A 15,654-nucleotide genomic window follows, 5' to 3' on the forward strand; every position below is an offset into this window, starting at 1 on the left:
ATGTCAAGTCCTCGGATATGTAGGCTCCGAGGTACTTAAAGCTGTTGACTCTCTCAACCGGTGCCCCGTCGATGCTGAGGGGGCTGTAGTCCTTGACCCCCGACCTCCTGAAGTCCACAATCATCTCCTTTGTTTTGCTGACGTTCAGGGAGAGGCTGTTTTCCTGGCACCATCCCGCCAGGACCTTGACCTCTTCCAGGTAGGCCCTCTCGTCGTTGGCAGAGATCAGGCCCACCACCACTGTGTCGTCGGCAAATTTGATGATTGTGTTGCTACTCCGCTGAGCCACACAGTCGTGTGTGTACAGGGAGTAGAGGAGGGGACTCAGAACACAGCCCTGGGGGGCCCCTATGTTGAGGGTGATGGATGAGGAGGTGCAGTTGCCTGCTCTCACCACCTGGGGTCTGCCCGTCAGGAAGTCCAAGACCCACTGGCAGAGGTCATAGTTCAAGCCCAGGTCCCTGAGCTTGGCTATGAGTTTGGAGGGGACTATGGTATTGAATGCCGAGCTGTAGTCGATGAATAGCATTCTCACATAGTTCCCCTTCCTCTTGTCCAGGTGTGATGCTGCTGTGTGCAGCACATGGGCTATGGCGTCCTCCGTGGACCTGTTGGGGCGGTATGCAAATTGCAGGGGGTCCATGTTGATGGGGAGGGAGGAGCAGATGTAGCCCTTTACTAGCTTCTCAAAGCACTTCATGGCTATGGAGGTGAGAGCTACAGGGCGGTAGTCGTTGAGGCAAGCAGACTTGGATTTTTTGGGTACAGGGATAATAGTGGACTTCTTCAGGCAGGTGGGGATGACAGCCTGTTCTAAGGACAGGTTAAATATGTCAGTGAATACCGGGGCCAGTTGGTCGGCACAGACTTTTAGGACGCGGCCGGGGATGCCGTCCGGTCCTGCTGCCTTCCTGATATTCACTTTTTTAAAGGTCCGCCTCACCTCATGCTCTGTTACCCTGAACACTGAGTCTCCATCAGCAGCAGACCCCCCCCCCCCCCATTGCCGTGGCTTGTGGGCTGGTGTTGTTATTACCAGCATGAAACCTCGCATAGAAGGTATTGAGGTCATTTGCTAAGGAGATGTCATGTACATGGGTACCTTGGTCGTGTAATGTATCTTGTAGACCAGGCCCATTGCAAGTTGCTGTACTCTGTCGTCTACTCTAAGCAGGGACCGAAACTAGAGAGCGCCACCCGCCATTTGCGCTCAGTTTTTACGTTTGGCGCCTCCCACTGAGAGGTCTGACCGCCGTGTGGCGGGCAATCAAATAGTCATGTGAAAATCATGATCCAATTCTTTAGCGGAGTTCTCACTCGCTGTCTCAGCACAGACATGCAGCGCGCTGCTGCTGCTGCCCCCTCCCCACCTGTTTCTGTATGCCTGCATGGAAACAGAGGCTATTGCCTCCGAGTCACCGTGACGTTAGTCTAGTCAGTGTGGGACCTTCGTGAGATAACGTTAGCTACCGTTACAAAATGACCCAGTCAACTTTCACTTAGTCGGTCTTGCTGAGTTTGTTATTTGAACCGAAGAGAATGGACTCTGTTTTGCCCATGTGTAATGATAGTTTATCAGCGAGCCATATGCAGATTTTGCCTAGTTCCGACTCAACTCAATTTACATGTTCGAAAAGGAGTAGGAAGAAGTACACTTATTTAATCCTACCCCTTTCCCACTACTAATGATTGTACTAATTTAAAACAAATATATATATATATATATATATATATATATATATATATATATATATATGCAAAAAAAAAACGATGTAAAACATGAAATAAATAAAATAGAAATGTAAACACCTGTGAATGTCAAGTCCCTTCCTCATCCCTGTACCTCGTGAACATCATTTCCTTATAAATCAGTTTGAATTGTCTCATATTTGGACATTGCTTTAGCACCACATTCATACCTGACGTTACATTTTCCTGCTCGATACTAAATTAATTTATTGTTTTTGTTTAAAATCCAGACATCCAACCGGCGTTAGCAGGCTAGCTAGCTCAGTGTGTGGAGGGGTACAGCTGTGCTGAGCTAATGTTGATGTTAATGTTAATTGTCCAAGGACCCTCATCTGAAAATCTATTTGTTATCACATAGGATTTAATCCAGAATTCCATAACTGTATACTGTAAGGGGAGAGAGAACTGGGAAGAGCAGAATGGTCATTCTTAGAATAGAATAGAAATACTTTATTCATCCCGAGGGAAATGTGGCACTACAGATCGCTCACAGTAAACGGTAAACATTTAGGTAGTCAAAAACAAAAGTCACGAATAAGACTAAGAATAAAATACGGCCTGGGATATACATTTTCTATGTTATGTATATACATTCTAATATAACACATACAGTCAAAATATACAGTAAGTGTACAGTAAAGTGTGGAATTGTACAATGTCGATTTAAGAATAAAGTAAAATTCAAATAAAAAGCTAAATACTATTATTTTGTGTCATGTTTCCAAATAAGATTGGCCACAACAAAATGCTTTCTACTTCAATTCGTTGGTTAGAATAGAAGATTACCTCCGTTGAAACTTCACTGAGACTAAAAGTAAAAGACAGTCTTTTTGGTTTGGAGTGATGCGTGCCATCAACCGGAAACCTCTCGACAGGGTCGTTAAGATCAGCGGCAAGATAATTGGGAAGGACCAGGAGCCACTCAGCAGCATCCACAAGAAACGCACAGTTAAAAAGGCCTCCCAAATAGTTGAGGACAAAACACACCCTTCACACCCATTACAAACGAATGCCCCCAGGCCGTCAATACAGAGCTTCATCACTGAACAAAAGGGGCTTAGGTAGCTTCGTGCCAACCTCCATCAGACTGCTGAACACCTAGGTCTGGTGGAGGCCGGACTGCCCCCCCCCCCCCCCAAGGACTTTGGACTACTTAAAATAGACTCCCCCTTCCACCTGATGGACACATACTATTTACCTGTACTACTATTATTTATTATTTATATACATACAGAACTGCTCCACATGGTTTTTAATAGTGATGCACCGATGTGAAAATTGTGGCCGATACCGATAACCGATATTAATATTGCTGTTCTGGCCGATACCGATATTTACCGATGTCGATATCTCTGTATAGAAAACACTTTTTTATGATAATCAAATAATGAGCTATTTTCCAAAACGCTTTTTTTTTTTTTTTTTTTAATACATATATGCTTTTGTAACTTATTTTCAGAAATGACTATTTTGAAACTATTTGTGTCACGTACCAGCGCTTGCGACCACAACTCGGCCCGCCCCTTTCTCGGCTAGACCTTGTAGAGTTTTCTCTTTTTTTTTTATGTGTTTTTTTCTTTTCTTCACATTATTATAAATTGAATGTATAAGTACTTGTTTACTATAAAAACGAACAGTTAGAATATCTAAAATAGTGTCAAACCTGTGTTTAAATTTCGGTTGTTCACGGACTTTATTTCAATGAAACGGGGGCGTAATTACTGTATTTGCATGTGAATCAAACCTAGCCTGCAGCCCGCAGAGATTTACATTGGGGGAGTGTTTGAAGCGACGCACTGGCTGTTTACACTTTCAATGGGATTAGCACTCTGGATCAGAAAGAGATGAATGCATTGGATCTAATGAACGAGTACAGGAACTTTGTTCAACCAGTTGATTCAGTCTTGCTCACCGGTGAAAACACCGCGCTATTCAACGGAATTAACTGAGATCGGTCGAGATGCGTCTGCATGGGTAAGTTTAAGAATGTTTGTTTATGTTTACAGTAGCATGTTTACAATTCCGCATCTTTGATAAAACTACACCAAGTTTTTCTGCCGACCACAAGTCCAACCATGTCACGTTTATTACATTAACGTTAGCGTTAGCTAGCTAACAAGTTAAAGTTGCTAGCGTTATATTGATAGCTATTGTTTCAGATAGCAAGGTGGAGAGCTGTAAACAAGACGAAAGTGTATGGATGCAGGGTCCATGTGTGTGTGTGTGTGTAATAACAACACGTTTATAATCTCAGCACAGATTGCAGAATGGGTACAGTACAATACAGCTCAATACACACAATTGTTAAGGGGATGCAGACCAGAGAAATACTTTCGTCTTGTTTACATCAGGGTCCCCCATTTTCAATTCATCATAACATTGACATACATGACATACAGGTAGACAGTACTGCTACATCAGTGTCTAAGAGAGGTGATGAGCATCTTAGCTGTCAGCACATCAGTGTCTAGCTGGTGTGTGTTGGGTCTTGAGGGGGTTGGTTGAAAATGTTATTAACAGATTGCAGAATGGGTACAGTACAGCTCAATACACACAATTGTTAAGGGGATGCAGACCAGAGAACGACTTTCATCTTGTTTACATCAGGGTCCCCCATTTTCAATTCATCATAACATTGACATACATGACATACAGGTAGACAGTACTGCTACCCATTCTGCTGCTCTCATCACCTCTCTTAGACACTGATGTAGCAGTACTGTCTACCTGTATGTCATGTATGTCAATGTTATGATGAATTGAAAATGGGGGACCCTGATGTAAACAAGACAAAAGTCTTTCTCTGGTCTGCATCCCCTTAACAATTGTGTGTATTGAGCTGTACTGTACTGTACCCATTCTGCAATCTGTTAATAACATTTTCAATCAACCCCCTCAAGACCCAACACACACACAGAGATACAGTGCTGAGATTATAAACGTGTTGTTATTACACACACACACACACACACATGGACCCTGCATCCATACACTCTGTAGAAATTGACTTTTATTTTATCTTCTTAAAATTGTTTATTTTTTATTGTGATGTTACCTACTAAGATAAGATGATCCTTTATTAATCCCCTTGGGGAAATTCTGGTGTCAAAGCAGCATGGGGGGAGGGGGGTACATAGCTTCACAGTCCTATACACTCCAGATAGGGGGTCCTGGGGAGACAGGGGTCCTGAGGAGAGAGAACTATCATGGCAGCACTTAATTATGTTAATGCTATGCAGGAGATGGGCGTTGCTGGAGGGGGATTTGTTGACGCCCCAGCTCACTTTTTTCTGAAGTGTGAAAAGTGGCCTTCCTTTGAGAGGGCTTTCACCCCCTTAAGTATTCTAGAATACAACCAGGTTTACAAGTTATAATTGAGCACATCGTGTTAAAAAAATTCTCAGATTTCAACATATGACACATCATTTGAAAGCTTAGATTCTGTACTTTAGCAATCTGGAATAATCTGAAAAATGAAAATGTAGAGATCTGGCATAAAGCGCTGTGAGGTGACACATTTAATTAAGGCCAAAACATGTCAAAAGATATTTTCTTTTTATTTTCTTTTTTATATATCTGCCCATATCGGCCCTATCTTGATATCGGACCGATGTGCAAAAAAACTGCCATATCGGCCGATATTATATCGGCGGCCGATATATCGTGCATCACTAGTTTTTAACACTTTGATTGCCTAAGGCTAAATTCATGATATACCATCCCTTGCCAGCTCTATTTGTCTATGGAAAAGTTCCCCTTCTTTGCAGGGCTATAACTTTTTAAATTCTATTGCTAAATTGCCATTATTAGGGCCCATTCAAGGTCCTATATGTATTGTTCATTGTGTAGCAACGTTAAACTTTTTCATTCACATATTCATAGTAAAATATGGTCTAAAGTATAAGTATGTTTTCATCTCTTTCTGCAGCTTTCTCCAGAACGTGATTTATAGCCCCAAATGCATTATATTGATGATGAAATACAGTTTGGTAGGAATCTGTGCGAGATCAAAAATTTCAATTGGACGTACTTCTAGAAGTTTCTACATATCATCTGATGATGACCGGATGGGCGGGGGATCGTTTATAATTCCGTGGGCAGCGTTATATCATTCATCTAGTGTGGGTGATATGATCATCAGAGCAGTTTATATCGAACACGTTCAAAAATAACGCTGAATCTTACCGTATCTTCCTCGCGCCGTTGGACGATGAGCGTGGAACTGAAATATTCCTATTATGGGATGTAGAAATACACGATCTATTTCCAGGTTGTATAATAGTATATATGTCCAAATCATGTTGTTTATCGAGTTATTGGCAACGGATCGCTATGTATTGTGTCGAGATCGAGTCCCGGGACCTATAGAGAGTGCCCGGAAGTAATATGGGTGAATAGCACATCGTCCTAGTAACTTCCTCTTTGGCGATTGCGCCGATCGGCCACCAGATGGCGCTCTTGAACCGCTAGAGGTTTGAGAGGAGCTCAGAACTGTGTGTGAAGGCTGCGGATGGAAAATATGATTCCGATCACAGATTTTTGAAATATTGATATTAAAGACGAGTTACGGCGTCCTCGGCAACTTGAGCATGGCGGGGAAGGACGCCTAAACACGTTTTCGGCACTTAAAGTGTTAATATATCATGCTTTAAGTACTGTAGTTTTAATGTAGTTGGTGTTTTTTTATATAGTGGTCTTTTTATTGTAGTTTTAACTATAGTGGTGAGTGTCTATGTATTGTGACTGTATGTTTGTCTTTCAACCACTGCACAAATGAAGTTCCGAAAGGAAAATAAAGTAATTTGAAGTTTTGATAATCTCAATCTCTCAGAACGGTCTGTCTCTCGAAGCAAGATCAAATTAATGAAAGTTCACGGTATATAGAACGGACATTTATACACAGCAGCGCATCTCCGAAAAAAGCTGTGATAAACAAACAATATATTTTTTGAAACGTGAAATAGTCATCAAAACATTGGGCTTCCGTCAATTAATTATTCAATATCTGTTCAGTAAGCCTACAGTAGCCTATATACTTGTTTCATGTTTTGTTTACATTTACATTTAGTCATTTAGCAGACGCTTTTATCCAAAGCAACTTACAAGTTATCAGGAAGAGGGCACAACTCTTATCAGCTGAGTAACAATGTTCATCAAAGTGTTGAGTGCTACAGTGTAGGTTAGTTTATTAGGACAAGTGCATGACAGTAAGGTTAGTTAGGGTTAGATATTTTTTTTTTTATTTATTCAGATAATGGTTGAAGAAGTGCATCTTTAGTCGACGGCGAAAGATTGGACGGGTTTCGGCTGTCCTAACTGGGGTGGGTAGTTCATTCCACCATTGTGGGGCAAGGACTGAGAATAGGCGACTTCTTTCGGAGCTCGGATAGGAGTAGGTCTGAGGCGGCCAGAAGATGCAGAGCGTAGGGGTCTTGAGGGTGTGTAGTTAGAGACCATTGACCGGAGGTAGGCAGGAGCGGTTCCCTTTGCCGCACGGTATGCTAGGGCCTAAAATAATTTTATTATTTTTTTACAATAAAGTTTCATAAAAATCTTAGTCAAACCTTTAGTATTATGGATATTAAACATGCTGGCAGAGTACATGCATCCATGTTGTTGTGGACATTTTAATTAAATAAAGAAATTCCCTATCCATAGTCGCCGTGGGAAAAATAATTCAAAATTCCCTACCTACCCATGGCCTTAACTGACAACAAACAGGAACCAAAGAATATATTTTTTATGCCTAGGCCGAGGCCGTTTAATATTTCAGAATTCTGTATTTTGCCTTTTACGCCCATTTTACCATCAGAAATAGTGTCTAATAAGTGGGAATGAATAAATGTCCACAATTTAATAAGATATAACAGTCCATTTAATGTTTTTAAGTGCTGCAATTTACTGACATCTTCAACCTGTCCTTGGAACAGGCTGTCATCCCCACCTGTCTGAAGAAGTCCACCATCATCCCTGTACCCAAAAAATCTACGCCCGCTTGCCTCAACGACTACCGCCCTGTAGCCCTCACCTCCATAGCCATGAAGTGCTTTGAGAAGCTAGTGAAGGGCTACATCTGTTCCTCCCTCCCCACCAACCTGGACCCTCTGCAATTTGCATATCGCCCCAACAGGTCCACGGAGGACGCCATAGCCCATGTGCTGCACACAGCAGCATCACACCTGGACAAGAGGCAGGGGAACTATGTGAGAATGCTGTTCATCGACTACAGCTCAGCATTCAATACCATAGTCTCCTCCAAACTCATAGCCAAGCTCAGGGACCTGGGCTTGAACTATGACCTCTGCCAGTGGGTCTTGGACTTCCTGACGGGCAGACCCCAGGTGGTAAGAGCCGGCAACTGCACCTCCTCATCCATCACGCTCAACATAGGGGCCCCCCAGGGCTGTGTTCTGAGCCCCCTCCTCTACTCCCTGTACACACATGACTGCGTAGCACAGCGGAACAACAACACCATCATCAAATTTGCTGATGACACAGTAGTGGTGGGCCTGATCTCTGCCAACGACGAAAGGGCCTACCTGGAAGAGGTAGAGAACCTGTCACAGTGGTGTCAGGAGAACTGCCTCTCCCTGAACGTCAGCAAAACAAAAGAGATGATTGTGGACTTCAGGAGGTCGGGGGTCAAGGACTACAGCCCCCTCAGCATCGACGGGGCACCGGTTGAGAGAGTGAACAGTTTCAAGTACCTCGGAGCCCACATATCCGAGGACTTGACATGGACCACACACATTGACAGTGTTGTGAAGAAGGCACGACAACGCCTCTACTTCCTCAGGCGCCTAAGGAAGTTCCAAGTCAGTCAGAAGATCCTTAGGAACTTCTACTCATGTACAATAGAGAGCATCCTGACCGGCAACATCACCTCCTGGTTTGGGAATAGCACTGCACAAGACCGTAGCAGACTACAGAGAGTGACACGTTCAGCCGAACGCACAATTGGAGGGGGGCTTCCCACCTTCCAGAACATTTACAACAAGCGGTGCAAGGGGAAGGCTAAGAGAATTATTAAGGACTCGAGCCACCCGAACAACTGCCTCTTTGAACTGCTGCGGTCAGGCAAGCGATACCGGAGTCTTAAGGCGAGCACAGAAAGACTCAGAAGAAGCTTCTATCCCCAGGCCATCAGGCTGCTAAACGAACAATAATCACTATGCAACAACCATCAAATGCACACAGCACACACACCCACACGCACACACTCACTCAAACAAACAACACACTGCAGCACCCACTCTCCACACTTTAGATCACACAAACACACTTACACTTTATATTTATTGATAAAGGATTTGCACTACAACTCGTACACCTACTGTGAATTGTACCTAAATTGCACCTCGTCCCATTTCTCCATTTCTGCCTTGCACTATATAGTATTGTATATTAGTACACTGCACAGTATTTTATATTGTATGGTAACTACGTCTATTCTGCATCGAACATTGTACATATGTCTAAACTGAACACTGTGACCTCATTTTTTTTACTTCTAATTTTACTATGTTATTTTATTTCATACTTATCTTGTCTTGCACAGTCTCTGGAGCGCAACAGTAAGAAGCATTTTGTATAAAAGTATTCTGTACTTCTGTATGACAACTATTAAAGAAACTTGAAACTTGAAACTTGCAACTCAGAAATACAGTTCAATTTTATACAATATGCTTCAAATAATATTGTGACAAAATAAAAATACACATTTCAAGTGTAAACGAGATACAGCTAGCTACTTTTATCACAATGTCAGTAGCCTAGCTATATCTATTTATGCACCTTTAGTTTATTTAATTTATAAAGGACAGTGTGTAGGCCTACTGACAATCATTTGCAAATAGATGGGTGCACCAGATTTAGCAAGAAGCTATAATTTCCATGATGTTACATAGCTACTTAAATCACAATAGTGTCAGTGATTAGCCTCGCCCTCTAGCTGTATCTATTGTGATCACCAGAGATCATCGTTAGAGAGCTGGTGTGTTTTGGGAAGCACAGTCCTTGTTCTTGTCCTTGTTTTATTTATTATTTTTTTACAATAAAGTTTCATAAAAATCTTAGTCAAACCTTTAGTATTATGGATATTAAACATGCTGGCAGAGTACATGCATCCATGTTGTTGTGGACATTTTAATTAAATAAAGAAATTCCCTATCCATAGTCGCCGTGGGAAAAATAATTCAAAATTCCCTACCTACCCATGGCCTTAACTGACAACAAACAGGAACCAAAGAATATATTTTTATGCCTAGGCCGAGGCCGTTTAATATTTCAGAATTCTGTATTTTGCCTTTTACGCCCATTTTACCATCAGAAATAGTGTCTAATAAGTGGGAATGAATAAATGTCCACAATTTAATAAGATATAACAGTCCATTTAATGTTTTTAAGTGCTGCAACTCAGAAATACAGTTCAATTTTATACAATATGCTTCAAATAATATTGTGACAAAATAAAAATACACATTTCAAGTGTAAACAAGATACAGCTATCTACTTTTATCACAATGTCAGTAGCCTAGCTATATCTATTTATGCACCTTTAGTTTATTTAATTTATAAAGGACAGTGTGTAGGCCTACTGACAATCATTTGCAAATAGATGGGTGCACCAGATTTAGCAAGAAGCTATAATTTCCATAACGTTACATAGCTACTTGAATCACAATAGTGTCAGTGATTAGCCTCGCCCTCTAGCTGTATCTATTGTGATCACCGGAGATCATCGTTAGAGAGCTGGTGTGTTTTGGGAAGCACAGTCCTTGTTCCTGACATGGCTTTTGAAGTGATCTTCGCACGTGTTTTTGCGGGTCCAGTCCCCACGGTATGTTGACAGAATTTGCAAAACACCTTATCGACTGAAGCATATGTCATAGTACTGCTCTGAATTTAGGGCTTATTGCGGAATTTCTTAGCTTCTTGACGACGTTAACACCGAAGCAGCCAGACGGCAGACGCTTGGTCACCGCTGTGTTGTGTGTAACATGCAGCGGTCCCCGCCTCCCCGGTCATGTTTGCTTTGCAACAAACGTTCCACCCAAAAACGGAATTTCAGTCCAGATTAGGCCAAATTCTGCAATATTCCACGTTTTGCAGTTGATTCAATTTTTATTGGTAGATTCCGTGAACGTGGATTTCATATGGCTCTAGTCGAGGGCCTTGAAGCGGATTCGTGCCGCAATGGGGAGCCAGTGCAGGTCCCTAAGAAGTGGGGTGACATGGGCCGACTTCGGTAGGTTTGAGATGAGGCGGGCCTCTGCGTTCTGAATGAGTTGAAGAGGCTTGGTGGCAGTGGCCGGGAGGCCAGCGAGCAGTGCGTTGCAGTAGTCGAGGCGGGAGATGACTAGGGATGGGAATCGAAAACCGGTTCCTAATTGGCCCATGCCTGGAACCGTGTGGCTCCCGTGACTTTCGATTCCCTTATCGCTGCCAGGTTTTTCCTAGTTGCGCAATAATGTTAGCGTTAGCATGTAGCCATGGCAGACTCTATTTGATTCATTAAGGGCTCGAAATTGCCTGGGTTTTGGTAATATGCTCCCGAAATGCTCCCGCTGTTTGGCTACTTCTATGTGCAGTGAAAACTACTTGAATGCTTTAGAACCTAGTCATTGATTTAGTTCGGGGTGAGCAAAAATTAGCCGCGGAGCTATCGCTAGCTAACGTGAGCTAACGCTATTTAATCAAGCTCACAAAGAGAGATAAACAGCTGACAGCGGATAGTACAGGTACAAATACAATAAAACAGCGGGTGGGGACTGTTGTGTAAACCTTGTACTCTTAAGTTCACATATAATAAGAGTCGGAGTGTTTGTTTACTGTCTCTACTCTGAGTCTGTCAGACAGGAAGTCCCATGGTGCAACATACAAATGTGTCCGTGTAGCAACACAAGCCAATACCTTACAGGACAGGGGCCCGGGGAGGGAGCTCTGTGTGTGTGTGTGTGTGTGTGTGTGCAGGGACCGAAACTAGAGAGCGCCACCCGCCATTTGCGCTCAGTTTTTACGTTTGGCGCCTCCCACTGAGACGTCTGAGCGCCGTGTGACGGGCAATCAAATAGTCATGTGAAAACCGAAAATCATGATCCAATTCTTTAGCGGAGTTCTCACTCGCTGTCTCAGCACAGACATGAAGCGCGCACCGCGCACTGCTGCTGCTAGCCCCTCCCCACCTGTTTCTGTATGCCTGCATGTAAACAGAGGCTATTGCTTCCGAGTCACTGTGACGTTAGTTAGCACTGCTGCTGCTCCTACCCATGTATGCCTGCATGTAAACAGAGGCTATTGCCTCACCGTGACGTTAGTCTAGTCAGTGTGGGACCTTCGTGAGATAACGTTAGCTACCGTTACAAAATGACCCAGTCAACTATTCACTTAGTTTAATACACGAGGCATTGTGTAACGTTATCCAGCCGGCTAGCTACGGATAGCTCCCGACATCAACAAATCCTCCAGCAATAGTCCAGTGCATAATACCTCCGTTGGCTAGGTAACTAGTCACTACGAAATGTCGCAGTAAACTAAATAGTTCACTGAGGCGTTGTCCCAACGCCATCCAGCAGTAGCTACAGATAGCTCTTGGCATCAATGTCCTACAACAACAACATGCGTATTCGAGTCCCTGGTTTACATCGCATGCGTGAGGGCTGCTGACTAGGGTCCAGGTGCATCGCCGGAGAATTCTTTTGCATGCTGAATGTAGCGTTTAGGGTCCAGCTGCACCCCCGGAGAATCCTTGCTGGAGCTGGAGGCCACTCGAGTATACACACAGACAGTGGAGCTGTTTGCAGACAGCGAGGTGGCGATGTCTCGCAGATAACACAATCACAAGTATGATTATATAATATATATATTTTATTAAAAAAAAATCTATATAATATAATAATAAAAAAAATATTTATCAAAAAAAAGTTGGCGGGTAAGAAATATGCTTGGCGGGTAGATTCTTCCCATCTACCCGCCACTGGCCGGTGAGTCAAAAAGTTAATTTCGCTCCCTGTGTGTGTGTGTGAGAGACAGAAGTCAGAGGAATAACGACCTGTTATTCAATAGATTAAATTAGTTTAAGAATAAAAAAATAAATACATTTTAAGAGAATCTCAAATACATTATTTTATTTAAGTTTTTCTGACATGGTAAATGGCTGCTTTTTTATATAGCGCTTTTATCCAAAGCGCTTTACAATTTGTTCCTTACATTTTACCCAATCACTCACACATTCACACAACGACGGCGGAGGCAACCATGCAAGGTGCCAACCTGCTCATCGGGAGCAGTTAGGGGTTAAGTGTCTTGCTCAAGGACACTTCGACACGCTGCCCGGGAGGAGCGGGAATCGAACCGGGAACCTCCGGATTGCCAGACGACTGCTCTACCTCCCGAGCCACTGTCGCCCCTGACATGGGGGCTCAACAATAAATGACAATCAGAAATGTCAAGTTGCATGTTGTTATTCTAACCAGCTTAGTTCTGTTGCATTTCCAATTTATTTATTTAAATTATAAATTGATCAGGTATCGATAAGAGAATCAATAAAGAATCGAATCGATAAGCAGAATCGATAATGGAATCGTATCGATAAAATCCTATCAATTCCCATCCCTAGAGATGACTGTTGATTGGACGAGGAGTTGGGTGGCTTCTTTTGTCAGGAAGGGGCGGATCCTTCTGACGTTGCTCAGGAGGAATCTGCAGGTTCTGGTTGTCGCTGCGATGTGAGCAGAGAAGTTCAACTGGTCGTCGAGGACGACACCAAGGTTCTTGGCGGTCGGGGACGCGGTCACAGCTAGGGGTGCACAGATATATCGGTCCGGTATCGGTATCGGCCCATAAGCTCAAATTTGCCGATGGCAGTGGCCGATAAATATCCGTCAATTTGTGTCTCGTCAATCTGGTCCACATGTTCAAACTTTTAAACCGGTTTCAGTCAAGCGACCTGCACAACCCCGCCCCCACACACACACATACATGCTACTGCATCAAAGTTACTTATGATTAACAAAGGCATTAGTTTTGTGGCATTAACGTTATAGTTACACGTTCAATAACATCAGCATATTTACCCGACCATATAGCATTGTTGTTGGTCATTCATATCTCAGTTCCTTCCTTTGCTCAGACAGCCCGTACTGAATTGTACCCATTCTGCAATCTGTTAATAAAGTTTTCAATCAGACAAATGTATAGAAAAGCTTTTATTATAACATTCGTTTTGGTACTCTTGCGGAGCGCTGGTAGTCTACTCGTGGCCGGCGGGGAGCTAACGTTATTAGCTACGGTATGTTTGTTATTGATTCTCTCGTGTAAATCAATGGCGGACTTCCCGGAAGTAAAAAAACGAATAAGCGCTTGCCGATGGGTGGTAAGAACAGCAGAGGCGGGTGCAAGCGGTGTGACGTAATTGGCAGAATCGACTGTCAATCAAAATTGTTCTGTTGTATTCTACCTGCATTGCTTTGGTTGAGATAGATAGTGCTCTCTTATTAAAACTCATAAACAAATCTTGAGCAAGACAAGTTAGTCTGTTAGGTTATGAAAGCCAGTGAGTATTGTATGACTCAGACTTCAGCAATAATCATGACTCATGAGCATTATAAAATAAAAACACACATGGCATGGTGGAATACCATAAAGTACCATAAGTAAGTAAAGAGGCCTATGTTCATATCTGTGAGCACAATATTTTATTTATTCATTTTATTATTATTATTTCATTTGTTGCCATGCCTAAAATAATAGTTAAGCATAGGGCTAAAACATTTTCATAAACAATAATATAATCTTTTGTTATATGGTTATAATATAAGCTTTTCTATACATTTGTCTGATTGATTGATTGATTGAACACTTTATTAACAGATTGCAGAATGGGTAATACAGTACAGCTCAATACAACAACAGTGGACTGGAGGATGAAGACCAGAAAAAGACTTTGGGCTTTTTTACATAAGGGTCCTCCATTTTCAATTAATCAAAACATTTAGAGACATACAAATATACAGTAGTTTCATAAAAAAAATATATATATAAAAAAAAGAATTATAAATTATAATTTTTTGGCCACAAGTATTGGTTTCGGCCGATTGTGTTAGTTGAACCGGTGAGGAGTTGATGGTTGCAGTTAGGAATGGGAGGATGTCTGGTGCTATGGTCTGGAGGGGTGCGGAGGGTAACTGATCCAGCTGGCATGTAGTCGGACGGTTCGACGTTACCAGTAGGGATGCACCGAATGGGAAATTCTTGGCCGAAACCGAATACCGAAAATAGGAAACAGTTGGCCGAATGCCGAAAGGCCGAAAATGATTAATATAAATATTAGTGCTGTCAGGCGATTAAAAAAATTAATCTAATTAATTACAGGATTTGTAATTAATTAATCTAATTAATCGCATAACCATTTTATGCCTGATATTCTATATTCTATAATCATATTTCAAATTGCATGTGTCCGGATGGCAGAATTCAGTACTGTATCTACAAAACCTTCTGTTTAATCCTCTTCCATCTATTAATTTGCTTAGAATTTTCAGGTCTGATCAATTTGAGCATGGTGTTATTCACAGTCAAAGATAAAAAAAAATGTATTCATATTCTCATTTGGTTCATTACAATTGACTCAAAATAAAAATGTCATTCAATCAATCACCGGACAGATCGATTGATTGAATGAAAATGTTATTAACAGATTGCAGAATGGGTACAATACAGTACGGCTCAATACACACAATTGTTAAGGGGATGCAGACCAGAGAGACTTTCGTCTTGTTTACATCAGGGTCCCCCATTTTCAATTCATAATGAATTGTAAGTAAGGGTGCAACTTGCACCGTGCAATCCATTCTTTGTGGATCTAGCCCACAGTATTTCTGACACTGGGAATACATTCCCTGAGAT

This window comes from Notolepis coatsorum, assembly GCF_963971535.1.
Source record: "Notolepis coatsorum genome assembly, contig: SUPER_15_unloc_3, whole genome shotgun sequence".
In the NCBI taxonomy this organism is placed as follows: Eukaryota; Metazoa; Chordata; class Actinopteri; order Aulopiformes; family Paralepididae; genus Notolepis; species Notolepis coatsorum.